The sequence below is a fragment of the Elephas maximus genome, chromosome 1 (assembly GCF_024166365.1).
Source record: "Elephas maximus indicus isolate mEleMax1 chromosome 1, mEleMax1 primary haplotype, whole genome shotgun sequence".
Taxonomy (NCBI): Eukaryota; Metazoa; Chordata; class Mammalia; order Proboscidea; family Elephantidae; genus Elephas; species Elephas maximus.
In genome coordinates, this window is record NC_064819.1 from 90,610,966 (window position 1) to 90,625,847 (window position 14,882).

The following is a 14,882-nucleotide window of genomic DNA, read 5'->3' on the forward strand; positions in this document are numbered from 1 at the left end:
CATATTTTCCTGTACTTTAATGGCCTTCCCTAAGTTTCTGTGTGTTGTGTCTTCATTTTCATTTATGTTGCAACATTTTCTAATTTTTTTTTTTTTTTTGGTTTCTTTGACCCATTGTTTATTTAGGAGTGTGTTGTTTAATTTCCACATATTTATAAACATTCCAATTTTTTTTGTTTGTGATTTAGAATTAAATTCCATTGTGGTTGGAGAACATATTTTGTATTAATTCCATTCCTTTAAATTTCTTAAGGCATGTTTTATGATACAGCACATGTTCTGTCCTGGAGACTGTTCTATGTGCACTCAAGAAGAATATACTACTGCTATTTTTTTTTATTATTATTGGGTGGAGTGTCCCATAGATGTCCCTCAGGTCTAGTAGGTTTATACAGTTGTTCAAGTCTAGACCAACGATAAGACTTTATTGATCTTCTAAGTAGTTGTTCTAGCCATTGAAAGTAGAATATTGAAGTCTTCAACTATTGTTGTTGTATTTCCACTTCTTTTATTTTTATCAGTTTTTACTTTATTTCGGTGTTCTATTATTAGGTGCATATACATTTATTCATAGCTTTCTGATGAAATGACCCTTTTGTCATTATAAAATGTCCCTCTTTAAAAAAAAGAAAAAGTCCCTCTTTAGGGGCTGAGAAATGTAGCCATAGATCTTTCATATGGAGAGGAAGAAAAGGTGATATAAAAAAAATAAAAGTTAGGTTTAAACTTAGAAAAACAGGGGTAAATATTAAGGTAACCACAAAGGAGACTAACTATCCTACTCTTCAAAATAAAATACAAGAAAAAAATAGAGACTCAGCAGAAGAAAAATCAACAACCAATAAGAGGAAAAGACAATATATAAACTACTCAGCACAAAAAATTAAGGGGGAAAAAGAAACTGTCAACAACACACAAAAAAAGACATCAAAATGACAGCACTAAATTCATACCGATCCATAATTACACTGAATGTAAAAGGACTAACTGCACCAATCGAGACAGAAAGTGGCAGAATGGATTAAAAAAAACACAATCCATCTATATGCTGCCTACAAGAGACACACCTTAGACTTAGAGACATAAATTAAAACTCAAAGGATGGAAAAAAATATATCAAGCAAACAACAATCAAAAAAGAGCAGAAATGCCAATATTAATTTTCGACAAAATAGACTTTAAAGTTAAACCCACCACAACGGATAATGAAGGACACGATATAATGATTAAAGGGACAATATACCAAGAGGCTATAACCATATTAAATATTTATACACCCAATGACAGGGCTGCAAGATACATAAAACAAACTCAGCATTGAAAAGTGAGGTAGACAGCTCCACAATTATGGTAGGAGACTTCAACACACTATTTCCAGTGAAGGACAGGACATCCAGAAAGAAACTCAATAAAGACACAGAAGATGTAAATGCCACGATCAACCAACCTGACCTCATAGACATATACAGAACACTCCACCCAACAGCAACCAAGTATACTTTCTTTTCTAGTACAAATGGAACATTCTCTAGATAGACCAACACTAGGTCATAAAGCAAGCCTTAGCAGAATCCAAAACATTGAAATATTACAAAGCATCTTCTCTGACCATAAGACAATAAAAGTAAAAATCAATAACAAAAAAAGCAGGGAAGAGAAATCAAACACTTGGAAACTGAACAATACCCTGCTCAGAAATGACTGGGTTATAGAAGACATTGAGGATGAAATAAAGAAATTCATAGAATCCAATGAGAATGAAAACACTTCCTATCAGAACCTTTGGGACACAGCAAAAGCAATGCTCAGAGATCAATTTCTATCAATAAATGCACACATACAAAAAGAAGAAAGGGCCAAAATCAAAGAATTATCCCTACAACTTGAACAAATAGGAAGAAACAAAAGAAACCCTCAGGCACCAGAAGAAAGCAGATGATAAAAATTAGAGCAGAACTAAATGAAATAGAGAACAGAAAAAAAACAATTGAAAGAGTTAACAAGACCAAAAGCTGGTTCTTTGAAAAAATTAACAAAATTGATAAACTATTGGCCAAACTGACAAAAGAAAAACAGGAGAGGAAGCAAATAACCCGAATAAGAAATGAGATGGGCCATATTACAACAGACCCATCTGAAATTAAAAGAATCATATCAGATTACTATGAAAAATTGTACTCTAACAAATTTGAAAACCTAGAAGAAATTAATGAATTTCTGGAAACACACTACCTACCTAAACTAACACAAACAGAGACAGAACAACTAAATAGACGCATAACAAAAGAAGAGATTGAAAAGGTAATTTTAAAAAACTCCCAACAAAATAAAGCCCTGGCCCAGATGGCTTCACTGCAGAGTTCTACAAAACTTGCAAAGTTAACACCACTACTACTAAAGATATTTCAGAGCATAGAAAAGGACAGAATACTCCCAAACTCATTCTATGAAACCAGCCTATCCCTGATAACAAAACCAGGTAAAGACACCACAAAAAAAGAATATTACAGACCTATATCCCTCAGGAACTTAGATGCAAAAATCCTCAACAAACTTCTAGCCAATAGAAATCAACAATATATCAAAAAAATAATTCATCGTGACCAAGTGGGATTCATACCAGGTATGCAGGGACAGTTCAACATTACAAAAACAATTATTGTAATCCATCATATAAATAAAAGACAAGAACTACATGATATTATCAATTGATGCAGAAAAGACATTTGACAAAGTCCAACACATATTCATGAAAAAAACTCTCAGCAAACTGGAATAGAAGGAAAACTCATCAACATAATAAAGAGCATTTATACAAAGCCAGCAGCCAACATCCTAAATGGAGAGAGTCTGAAAGCATGCCCCCTGAGATCCAGAACCAGACAAGGATGCCCTTTATCACCACTCTTGTTCAAACTTGTGCTGGAGGTCCTAGCCAGAGTAATTAGGCTAGATAAAGAACTAAAGGGCATCCAGATTGGTAAGGAAGAAGGCAAAGTATCTCTATTTGCACATGACATGATTTTATACACAGAAAACCCTAAGAATCCTCAAGAAAACTACTGAAACTAATAGAAAAGTTCAGCAGACTATCAGGATACAAGATAAACATACAAAAATCAGTTGGATTCCTCTACACCAACAAAAAGAACATCGAAGAGGAAATCACCAAATCAATATCAGTTAATGTAGCCCCCAAGAAGATAAAATACTTAGGAATAAATCTTACCAGAGATGTAAAAGACTTATACAAAGAAAACTACAAGACACTGCTGCAAGAAACCAAAAGAGACTTACGTAAGTGGAAAAACACACCTTGTTCATGGATAGGAAGACTTAGCATTGTAAAAATGTCTACTCTACCAAAAGTGATCTGTAGATACAATGCAATTCCGATCCAAATTCCAAAGACATTTTTTAATGAGATGGAGAAACAAATCACCAACTTCACATGGAAGGGAAAGAGGCCCTGAATAAGTAAAGCATTACTGAAAAAGAAGAACAAAGTGGGAACCCTCACTGTTCCTGATTTTAGAGCCTATTATACCACCACAGTAGTCAAAACAGCCTGGTACTTGTACAACAACAGCAACACAGACCAGTGGAACAGAATTGAGAATCCAGACATAAATCCATCCACATATGAGCAGCTGATATTTGACAAAGGCCCAAAGTCAGTTAAATGGGGAAAAGACAGTCTCTTTAACAAATGGTGCTGGCATAACTGGATATCCATCTGCAAAAAAATGAAACAAGACCCATACCTCACACCATGCACAAAAACTAAATCAAAATGGATCAAAGACCTAAATATAAAATCTAAAATGATGAAGATCATGGAAGAAAAAATAGGGACAATGCTAGGAGCCTTAATACATGGCATGAACCGCATACAAAACATTACTAACAATGCACAAACACCAGAAGAGAAACTAGATAACTGGGAGCTCCTAAAAATCAAACACTTATGCTCATCCAAAGACTTCACCAAAAGAGTAAAAAGGCTACCTACAGACTGGGAAAAAGCTTTTAGCTATGACATTTCTGATCGGCGTCTGATCTGTAAAATCTACATCATACTGCTAAAACTCAACTACAAAAAGACAACCCAATAAAAAATTGGCAAAGGATATGAGCAGGCACTGTCTTCACTAAAGAAGATATTCAGGGAGCTAACAGATACATGAGGAAAAGCTCATGATCATTAGCCATTATAGAAATGTAAATCAAAACTACATTTAGATTCCATCTCACCCCAACAAGGCTGGCATTAATCCAAAAAACACAAAATAATAGATGTTGGAGAGGCTCTGGAGAGACTGGAACACTTACACACTGTTGGTGGAAATGTAAAATGGTACAACTTCTTTGGAAATGTATGGCGCTTCCTTAAAAAACTGGAAATAAAACTACTGTCGATCCAGCAATCCCACTCCTTGGAATATATTCTAGAGAAATAAGAGCCTTTGCACAAACAGATATGTGCACACCCATGTCCATTGCAGCACTGTTTACAATAGCAAAAAATGGAAGCAACCAAAGTGCCTATCAATGAATGAATGGATGAATAAATTACGGTATATTCACACAATGGAATACTATGCATCAGAAAGAACAATGATGAATCCATGAAACATTTCATAACATGGAGGAACCTGGAAAACATTATGCTGAGTGAAATTAGTCAGTTGCAAAAGGACAAATATTGTATGAGACCACTATTATAAGAATTCAAAAAATAGTTTAAACAGAGAAAATATTTTTTGATGGTTACAAGAGTGGGGAGGGAGTGAGGGAGAGGAGTATTCACTAATCCAATAGTAGACGAGAACCATTTTAGGTGAAGGGAAAGAATACATAGTACAGGAGAGGTCACCACAACCAGACTAAACCAAAAGCAAGGAAATTTCCTGAATAAATTGAATGCTTCGAAGGCCAGCGTAGCAGGGGCGAGGGTTTGGAGACTATGGTTTCAAGGAACATCTAGGTCAATTGGCATATAATAAAATCTGTTAAGAAAACATTCTGCATCCCACTTTGGAGAGGCGTCTGGGGTCTTAAAACGCTAGCAAGCGGCCATCTAAGATGCATCAATTGGTCTCAACCCATCTGGAGCAAAGGAGAATGAAGAACACCAAAGACACAAGGTAATTATGAGCCCAAGAGACAGAAGGGGCCACATAAACCAGAGACTACATCAGCCTGAGACCAGAAGAACTAGATGGTGCCTGGCTACAACCAATGACTGCCCTGACAGGGAACACAACAGAGAACCCCTGAGGGAGCAGGAGAGCAGTGGGATGCAGACTTCAAACTCTCCTAAAAAGACCAGGCTTAATGGTCTGACTGAGACTAGAAGGACCCCGGAGGTCATGGTCCCCAGACCTACTGTTAGCCCAAGACAGGAACCCTTCCCAAAGCCAATTCTTCAGACGGGGATTGGACTGGGACTATGGGATAGAAAATGATACTGGTGAGGAGTGAGTTTCTTGGATCAAGTAGACAGACACATGAGACTATGTGGGCCACTCCTGTCTGGAGAGGAGATGAGAGGGCAGAGGGGGTCAGAAGCTGGCCGAATGGACACAAAAATGGAGAGTGGAGAGAACGAGTGTGCTGTCTCATCAGGGAGAGAGCAACTAGGAGCATATAGCGAGGTGTATATAAATTTTGCATGGGAGGCTGACTTGACTTGTAAACTTTCACTTAAAGCACAATAAAAATTTAAATAAAATAAAATGTCCCTTTTTAGTAAGATTTTTTTATCTTAGTCTACTTTGTCTGATATTAGTGTGGCCACTAGTACTTTCCTGTGGTTGCTGTTTGCATAATATATCGTTTTTCATTCTTTTACTTTCAGTCTTTTGTACCTTTGAATATAAAGTGTGTCTGTTGTAGATAACATACAGTTGGAGCTTGTTTTGTGTTACGTGTGCGTGTGTAATCTGACTATCCTGCTCTTTGATTGCATTATTTAAAAATTTATATGCAATGGTTGTTATGAGCTGGAGTCAACTGGACACCAGTGTTTTTTTCTTTTTATTTATTATTATTATTATTATTGGTTATTTTTGATATAGTAGGATTTTTCTTTTTGTTTTTTATGTATCTTCTGTCTCTTTTCTCTTTCTTCTATTCTTCCTTGACTGCTTTTACATTACATGGATATTTGCTAGGATTTTAATTGCTTTAATGATTTTTCACTATTACTAACGATATTTCATTTTTAGTGGTTCACTTAGTGATTGCTCTAGAGCTTACCATACACATCTTAATTTATCAGAATTTACTTCAGTTTTATACTAAATTTCAGTGAGAAATAAGAAATATTATTCTTATATAGCTCTATTCCTTCTTCCCCCTTTTGTGCTACTATTGCACAGATGCATAGATCACATCTGTATGTGTTACAAACCCAACAATACATTGTAATAATTATTACTTTCTATGATTTTGGAAAGCTTCTATTGCTATGCCTTCAAGGTCACTAATTTGTTCTTCTGCAACATCAAATCTACCATTAATCCCAACTAGCAATGAGTGTATTTTTAATCTCAGGCATTGTAATTTTCATGTCTAGAAGTTCAATTTTGATCTTTTATGTATCTTTAATGTCTTAAAGTAACTTTTGTACATATGAAATACAGTTATAAGAATTTTCTTTGATGTCTTTGTTAATTCTAACATCTGTATCAGTTCTGGGTTAGTTTAGATTGATGGATTTTCCTATATTTATAGGTTATATTTTCTTTTTTCTTTGCATACCTGGTTATTTTTTATTTGATGCCAGAGGTTATAATTTTACCTTGTTAGGCGTTACATATTTTTTATGCTCATAAACGATCTTGAGCTTTTATTTGGGGGTCATAAGTTACTTCAAAGCTATTTGATCCTTTTAGGACTTGATTTTGATATTCACTAGGTGAAACCTGGGTTTTCCCTAGTTCAGTGATGGAATTCTCATCTTCCATGCGGGGGAGCTGAGTTTGATTCCCTGCCAATGCATCCCATGCACGGCCACCACTCGCCTGTCCCTGGTGGCTTGTGTGTTCCTATGATGCTGAACAGGTTTCAGTGGAGCTTCAAGAATACGACAGGCTAGGAAAAAAGGCCTGGTGATCCACTTCCAAAAATCAGCCAATTAAAACCCTATGGATCACAACAGTCCCATCCACAACTGATCATGGGGGTAGTGCAGGACTGGGAAGTATTTCATTCCATTGTACGTGGGGTTGCCATGAGTTGGGCTGACTTGACAGCAGCTAACAACACTAACAACAGGTGAAGCCAGAGCAGTGTTTAGTCCAGCGCTAATTATTCCCACTACTGACACAGACTTTCCTGAATACTTTACCCAGTGCCCACTGAATTATGAGGTTTTCCTGTGTGGGTGGTGGGAACGGTCACTGTTCCCATCTCTGCACTGTTCCCTGTAACCCTTTTGGATTTTTACTCTGGTGATTTTTACTTCTTTTTACTCTGGGGATATGAATCTTGGGTTTCCCAGATCTTCCAGGGTGGAGGTGTCTCCTACGAGCTGATTTCCCAGAGTTGGCAAATGCCCTCAGGATAAAAACAACTTTTCTCTCTGGATTCCTGCCCACATATATGCTTTGGCCTAAATGATTAGTGTCTTGCTTGTTCTTCTTAATACTTTATCTGCTATTTTTAGTTGTTTTCAGTGAAACAGGGACCCTTAAAACCTAGTCGACCACATACCAGAAATGGAATCCCTGTTGTTGTTGTTGGTTGCTGTTGAGTCTGCTCCAGCTCATAGCGTGTATAATAAAAAAACATTGCTCGGTCCTGAGCCATCTTCACGATTGTTGGTGGTAAGACAATGTTCTGTTGTGATCCACGGGGTTTTCATGGGCTAATTTTTGGAAGTAGATCACCCGGCCTTTCTTCCTAATCTGTCTTAGTCCGGAAGCTCTTCTGAAACCTGTCCACCATGGGTGACCCTGCTGGTATTTGAAGTACCGGTAGCATAGCTTCCAGAATGACAGCTACACGCAAGCTACCACAGAATGACAAACTGACAGAAAGGTGGTAGAAATCCACGTTACCTATTGATTGATTCCTGCTTTTTACCTGGTGCTAGAATACAAACCCATCCAGACCAGAGCTGTTCAAAAGGTGGTCTGTGTACCAGCACTGCTCTGTGAACTGTTTGTTACCAGCTCACGAGGAGGTACAGACAGAAATTGAGAGTGAGAAGCAAGTAAACCTCTGCCTTATCTTGTCCCAGACTGGTGACAGCCAAGCAAAAGATGAGCATTTATAGCACGTCACTGGTGCTGCAAAAAACAGTTTGTGACCAGCTGTTCATGGACCAGACTAAGTAACACGGTGTCTAAATTAGGATTGTTTTTTAAACTTTTGCAGGGATCTCATAAAAACTGATAAATATTATGGATCCTCTCCCCAGAAATAGTGCATGTACAAGGAACTATAAAAGTTACCATAAAATGTCAGGTCACACACAGACACAGATCCTCTGAAGTCTTATAAGCCTGGGTTTTTAATCCTAGTAAAAAAAAAAAAAAAATTTTTTTTTTTTTTTTTTTTAGGAGACAAAGACAGGAAATGTTTGGGTAATCATTTCACCAGGCCACAATACCACACCCCATATTTGTGTATACAAACCAGAGTAGACAAAAGCAGGATCCCATAACAGACCATCAAGGGAATAAGTGAAAAGATGTCATTTATTAGCCACTCATTCATCCGACCAATACCATCGAATACCTGCAATGTACAAGATCAAGTTCTAGTCTCAGAACACTGATTCAGGAATTGCCATTTGTCATTCTTTCTCCATTCCCGATCCTCCCACCCTCCAGCATCATCTTCCAACATTAGGAGAATTCCACACTTAAAGAGTCTTGGTAGGAGGCGAACACCACCTCCTTCCATAAAAGAGGAAAATTCACTTTCCCAAAGATTTGTGCAGTTGGACATGGGCATGGGGCTGAGGCTTCACCAGTCAGATGGCCACATGACAGACTCTGACTCTGGATGTGGTGACACAAAGAAGCTGGGACTGTGCGGAATGCACTTTGGCAAGATTTCCAGGTGATTCCTGTGTATAGTAAACGTTAAGACTCCCTGGTCTGTGTACTTTCTGGGTGTGGTTCCAGAACTGTGCACTCTGCTCTTGGTGTGTAGGCTGATCAGATCAGTGAGCATTGGAGGGTCCAGGGTTCAGTCCTTTTTCCTTTCTCCCCCTTAGCTAATCACTCCCTTGGTGACCTCATCCATCTCAAGGCTTTAAATATCTCTGATGTGGCATCACCTCCTGAATCTATTTCTCCAGCCCAGACATTTCTCCTTAACTCCAGACTAGTGTATCTAATTGCCAACTTGACAACCTCACTTGTATGTCTATCTCAGATTCTGAAACTGAGATAGCCTGTGATGTCCCACCCTCAAAGAGGCTCCTTCCAGAGTCTTCCCCATCTCTGCTGACAGCAGCTCCATTTTGCTATTTGCACAGTCCAAAATGTTTGCTGTCCTCCTTGACTCCTCTCTTTCTCTCATATCCCAAATTTAATCCATTAGGAAGTCCTTAAATTCCATCTTTGACATGTATCAAGAATCCCAACATGTTCCACTATTTCCACTGCTCACACCTGGGTTGAAGCCACCAATATCTGTAGCTGGAATTCTACCCAAATTTCTCGGTTTTCCCTATTGACTTGCTCACCACTCTCAACTCTTGTCAGCACAGCAGCCAGAGTGATTCTTTTAAAAGAGAATTTGTACCATGTCTCTTTTGCTCAAAACTGTCTTGTAACTCATCTCACTCAAGGAAAAGCCAAAAATTCTTCCAATATCCTCAGGGCCTACATGGTCTGGTTGTACCTCTGACTTCATCTCAATGATTCTGCTGTAGTCATATTGGCCTCCTTGCTGCTCTCAGAACACAGACACCCTCCTGCCCTAGTGTGTCTGCACTGAATATTCCCCCAGCATGGAAAGAGCTTCCCCAGACATCCTCATGGCTAATTCCTTCATGTCTTTCAAATTTTTCCTCAAAGGTCACCTTCTCAAGGAGGCCTACACTGATCGCCCAAGTTACCACAGCCATCTTCCCTCTCCCTACACACCCACACTCTGGGTCCCCTTCTCTACTGCACTTACTGCCTTCTAACATAAACACTTTCCTTACTTCTGTGTTCATAGTCAATAGCCTGTCTCTCCCCACTAGAACACATGATCCATAAGGCTGACAATTTTTGCATTTTTAGTTCACTGATGTTTCCCAGATGCAAAAATAATGTGTTACGTAGCCTGCACTCAATAAATATCAGTAGAATGAATGATCCTGTAGTGCAGAGCACCTCCCTATTCTAAAGACAGTGTCTTTATCAATGTAGCCTCAGACTAAATGCTGTTTTGTGGGAGCTACAACACAACATCCATTCACATTGGCGTTAATGCCGCCAGGACTTTTCTCACAAGTGCTGCTCTCCCTCCCTTCCTCCCTTCCACACCCTCCCCTCCTGCTCACAACAGCACACAATTTTATTTCCATCTTCAGAAAAGAAGAATCCGAAGCTTATGGGCCCTATTTTCCAATTAACTGTGAATGTAAATGAGAGTCTACTTTAGATAGCCATCAGTTTGGAAAGAGCCAGTGCTAGGATTTTAGAGCTAAGAGCAGGGAGAAAAGGTGGGTGAGTAGAGGATGGAAACAAAGCAGGAACTTATCTAAGATGAGAAACTATCAGATCCCTCCCCTCTGCTAATTCCAGAATCTGGTTCTTTAAAAAAGGTTGGGGGAAGTGGGAAGAATAATCCAGCCAGGAACAGTCCTAGAAGGTGGACAAGAGCTGGACTAGTTGGAAAATTCATTTCTGAATACTACAGAGACTCCTGTGCGTAGGGGCCACCCTGGGCCTTGTGGGGACAATGACAAGAAAACAACTCCCGGTGCTGTCAGAGGTGGGGATACCCAGAAAAGGATGGGATCAAGAACAAGAACTTGTGCACAAGAACAAGAACAGGCATAATCCTCTACAACAAACAAGTCACAAAAATAACCACACAATGATGATGGCTGAGGGCTGGGCCAGGCCTGCGCCCAGGCTGATCAACCACACAGAGTCCTCACTATCCAGGGTCCTGCAGACAGGACAATCTTTGTGGGGACAATGACAGGTAAATGGGCTCCGCTGCTGTTAGAGCCAGGGGACACTTAGAGGAAAACGAGACCAGAGCTCATGCACAAAAACGAGAACAGGTGCACTTGTCCATAAAAACAAAGACACAACAAATGAATACACTAACCATGGCAGCTCAGAGCTGGGCCAGGTCTGAGCCCAGGCTGACACGGCAACATTAGCCCTTGCCACCTGCTGCTTTGCAGACAGGACAAGACATGGGCGATGTCTGAGTCCCTGTTACCACGGATCCTGGTGGGATATGGTACTTCTAAGGGAACAAGGACAACAGAGCAGTGAAGATGACCCAGCCAAGAGGTAACCAGCCCAGGCACACTGAGCACCTACTGGGCACAGGCCCCATCCACATTCAGCTACTCCATGGCCTTCTCCTGTCCTGCCTGCGACAGACTTGACACAGCAAACACAGGATTCTGGTTCTCAAGTCTTCATTTATTGCCTTTCTTAAATTTTCAGAATTTTCTTCTCCTTTAACTTCCTTATCAACCATACCTTATGGCAAAATTTTGAAGAAAAAAAAATAATAATACCCAGATTTTCATTTTCAACAAGGAAGTGTGACACTGCCACTCAGAGCAACAGGAAGTTACAATAGGGTTGGGGATTTCCCAGCCCTGCCTCTGCTGGAACAGGAATGTTGATCAACAAGGGACACAGGTCAGTGTGGGGAGGGCATCCTGGTGGGTGGGGCGGGGCTGGTCTCTCCATGTCCTCACATTATACTGATAGGAACGCAAACACATTCAGTCCCAGAAAGAGACGTCAGGGGTCTTCAAGTGGTGGGTGAACAAATCTTGTATTACTCAGTCCCACACAAGGCAGCAGTCTCACGCTACAGAAGAAAGTAATCATGAAAAATTTGGGTCAGTCATCGTTAAGTGTTGATACACTGAACAGCCCACCACATATTCAAAATGCCCAAATAAAAAGAATTCCCATAACCAAGTCATGTCGCCTCTGCCCCAACCCCTCCCCCATGTCAGGCCCCCAGGGTCTCACCTTTAGAAGCCATGAGAGACACATCAGAATCCTGGGTACTGCCACTGCCTGGAGAAGAACAATAACAGGATCTGGTCAGAGCCCACAGGAGGAGGTGAGACTAAAGGAAGAATTATGGGGTGGGTGAGCTCCCTATGGGCTCCCATCTATCCCAAGGGTCTCAGGGATCACATGCCTCCATACTTACTTGCAGCCTGAGCATAGTTCCCTCCTTGTCCACCTGTGGGAAGAAAATGTTCTTTCAGAGACTGGGGAGGATGCAGGACCATGAGGTCCTAGAGAAGTCAGCTAGTCCTGGACTCCTAAACCCAGGGCAGGATTAGGAAACCAGAATAAGAGACGTGCAGGGACTGGACCTATCACCCTCCTAGAGCTCTGTCCTCAACAGGGAGCTTCATCTCTGTCCTGCGACTGTGGGGATCAGGTCCCATCACCAGAACCATCAAGGTAAAAAATCTGTCTTCATGTTCACATATGCTTTACAAAAGAGTAAGTGTTAGCACACAGGGCCCCAGACTGGGTATGTACAGGTGTGTGGATAGTGCTTCACAGTAAAGGCAAAAGGCAGGCAAGCTCCCACCTGGGGTTTGAAACTCGGCAGTGGGACAAAAAAAACCTCAGAGCGTACCCCTTTCCCTACCTGAGCTCTTCTTCCTCCAGATCACAGCTCCAGCCACCACAGCTCCAACGACCACAAGGAGAACTAGGCCAAGAATGTAAACAAGCCGTGGTTGCGCAATGGTTAAGTGCTGGGCTGCTAACCAAGAGGTCAGTGGTTTGAACCTTTGTAGGGGAAAAAACATCAGAGTTCAGTAAAGCAAAAAGAAAGTGAGAAGTGGACAAGCATGCTGCCAGAGTTAATGTCTGCCCGACTCCAAGGAGCATTACAGAATAAACAAGAATGGGAAAAGCAACAAGCCTGCTGTCACAGACACATCTGTCCAAGTCCAGAGACTATTACAGAATAAACAAGAATGGGAAAACGGACAAGCATGCTGCCCCAGCCATGTCTCCCTGAGTCTGAGGAAGATTACAGTCATCAGTATATATTAACATTACAAATGGGCAAAACCACTGAAAGCTTCACCTTTTCACAGATTGGCTAGAAACTGTGATCTTACATTTTGAATTGTGTTTCTTAACGATCATTGGTGCAGGTTTCAGCAACAGTCAGGAGGGTTTTCATTGGTCCAACAAATTTCAATTTACTAAATGTTAATAGAAAAAGATAAGAGTGGAAAGTCTTTTGTGTTCTGGCTTATGTGAAAAGTTCCCTAAAAGATATTTTCCGAGATTATTCTATCTATTGTCTTTATGCCTCAGGGCCCAGTTGATGAGTCCTTGTGAGCTCTTTTGGCCCTTGTCAGTCCTTGTGAGCCCAGCTCCAGCTGGGTCACATTCTCTTTGCTCAAGGACAGGGAATAATGACTCCAGTATTATTTCCTAAATCAGAGCCCGCCAGTGGCTCCACAGGAGAAAGATGTGGCAATGACTTTCATAAAGATTACATCCTTGGAAACCCTACAGGGCAGTTCTACTCTGTCCTATGGGATCACTATGAGTAGGAATCAACTCAAGGGCACTGAATAACAATAATATAAACACTGAACACTGAGCTAACCAAAAGTATAACATAACTATGTTGGGAGGGTGGGGGTGTGTGAAGGAGAGGTAATCAATTATAGATGACCCATAAAACTGAAAAAACAAAGAACGAGCAGTATAAGTTTATTATTTAGAAGAATAGCGATAACACTAAGAGAATCAACTAAAAGAATTAAAAGTGGTTACTCCCCTGGAGTTCAGGAAATGGAGTGCATGGAAGATTGAGGATGGCTGTCTTCAAAACAACCCTTGTAGAAGTATTTGACTTTCTAAACTATGTGCATATATTCATTTGGTAAAAATAAAAACTCAACATTTTTAGAAGACAATATGGTAGGTGAGAGAATAGACTCAGGATGGTAGTATAAGGAGTGCATAGAAATGGGACAGTAACCTGAAAGAGACGTGGGATGAGGTGATGGATTTTTATAGGACTTTGCTTTGATTTATTTAGTTTTGTTTGTCTTAATGGGAGATTTAACAGTGCGTCTGTATGCAGGAATATAAGAGCCAGTAGAGCGGGAAATTGATGGAGGAGAGGGGTGTGTGCCCAGGTCTGTGTGATTCCAAGGCTTAAGCCATTTACTGTCAGTGTTTTGTCTTTAGAAGAAAGGGAACAGTCATTGTACATCTGCCATATTACAAACTCTGTGCTTCACACTCCTGATCTCATATCACCCTTACACAGCCCAGCCCACACCCACAGTGGATGGATGGACAGACAGCATCAGTTCCTTCCCATTTTGGACCACTTAGGTGACATGAATGGCAGCTGCAAGTCCTTGTGAGAGCCAGTTTTCTTCAGGTTCATCCATACCCAGAGAGTGTGTGTTGGAGGAGAAATAGCTTAATGTAGGGAAGAGCTCGGATTAGATTCCCCATTTAGAGCTGGGGACTCCTGGCTGGTCAGGAATACACTCACAGTTCAGAGGGTAGTTTAGGCATCCCTATACTGTTTCCCTGCCTTTAACTGTCAGGAGTGCTCGTTGCACCTCACATGGGCACCCAGGTGTCCCCTCTTCCTTAGTCTCCATCCCTTTTCCTCATCTACCCCTAACCCCAAATTTTCAGCTTTATTCTACTGCTTCACCT

The 14,882-nt window shown here is 40.5% G+C and overlaps 1 protein-coding gene and 1 long non-coding RNA gene across 3 annotated transcripts in view; one reads left to right on the top strand and one right to left on the bottom strand.

Annotated features, from left to right (window-relative positions):
* The window catches only part of LOC126078277 (uncharacterized), a 36,828-nt gene that overhangs the window by 19,623 nt on the left and 2,323 nt on the right, over window positions 1-14,882 (top strand). The window contains exons 3-5 of one of the 2 annotated variants that reach the window (XR_007518022.1): window positions 11,643-11,843; window positions 12,170-12,279; window positions 12,846-12,953. The exons of the other annotated variant lie outside the window; for it this stretch is intronic. This is a non-coding gene — a long non-coding RNA (uncharacterized LOC126078277). The remainder of the gene's footprint in view (window positions 1-11,642; window positions 11,844-12,169; window positions 12,280-12,845; window positions 12,954-14,882) is intronic. 2 annotated transcript variants of the gene reach the window in all.
* LOC126074692 (HLA class I histocompatibility antigen, B alpha chain-like) overlaps window positions 12,904-14,882 on the bottom strand; it is a 42,552-nt gene continuing 40,573 nt past the window's right edge. The window contains exon 7 of the mRNA XM_049882248.1: window positions 12,904-12,968. The gene's annotated coding sequence lies outside the window, so the exon portion shown is untranslated. The remainder of the gene's footprint in view (window positions 12,969-14,882) is intronic.